Below are 598 nucleotides of genomic sequence, written 5' to 3' on the forward strand. Positions count from 1 at the left end.
TTTTTCCCCTTTTTTTTCCGGGCGGCTGCCGCTCAGTTTGAGCCCATCCTGCCCCTTCCCTCTGCCACACCAGCAGCTCTCTGGGCAGGGGGAATCACCTGGCCCCAATGACCTGACTAAAACCTCCAGGACAGGCAGCACCAGCAAAAACCCACTGATCCTAAACCCCTGAGTGAAGGGAGGCTCATTTTCCAGGAGCTGCAAATGTGCTGAGTTGGGGCTGTCCCCTTGTGCCCCACAGTGATAAGCTTATCACACATCCCCCAGTGTGCCCTGGCAGCAATGAGACATGTGGGGTGTTCACCCTGGAATCCATTCCCCACTGGAATTTGGGGCTGGAGAAATAAAGTTGTGGGCAGAGGTGACCTTGGCACCTGCTTGTGCCCTGCCCACCTGCTGGCACCAGCTGTGGTGGTTCTTTTCTCTCCCTGGAAATAGGAATGTGCCCAGAGCAGGAGCTGGGTTTGCTTTTGGAAGGAGAAAGGGGAAAGTCACAAATCTGGAAGCACAGCTGGGCTGGACTCCAGAATCCAACAGGCACCACGGAGGCACATCTGGATCCAACCTTGTGGGTTTTTTACCTGTTCCACATCCCTGC

Source organism: Geospiza fortis, unplaced genomic scaffold, assembly GCF_000277835.1.
Source record: "Geospiza fortis unplaced genomic scaffold, GeoFor_1.0 scaffold34, whole genome shotgun sequence".
Taxonomy (NCBI): Eukaryota; Metazoa; Chordata; class Aves; order Passeriformes; family Thraupidae; genus Geospiza; species Geospiza fortis.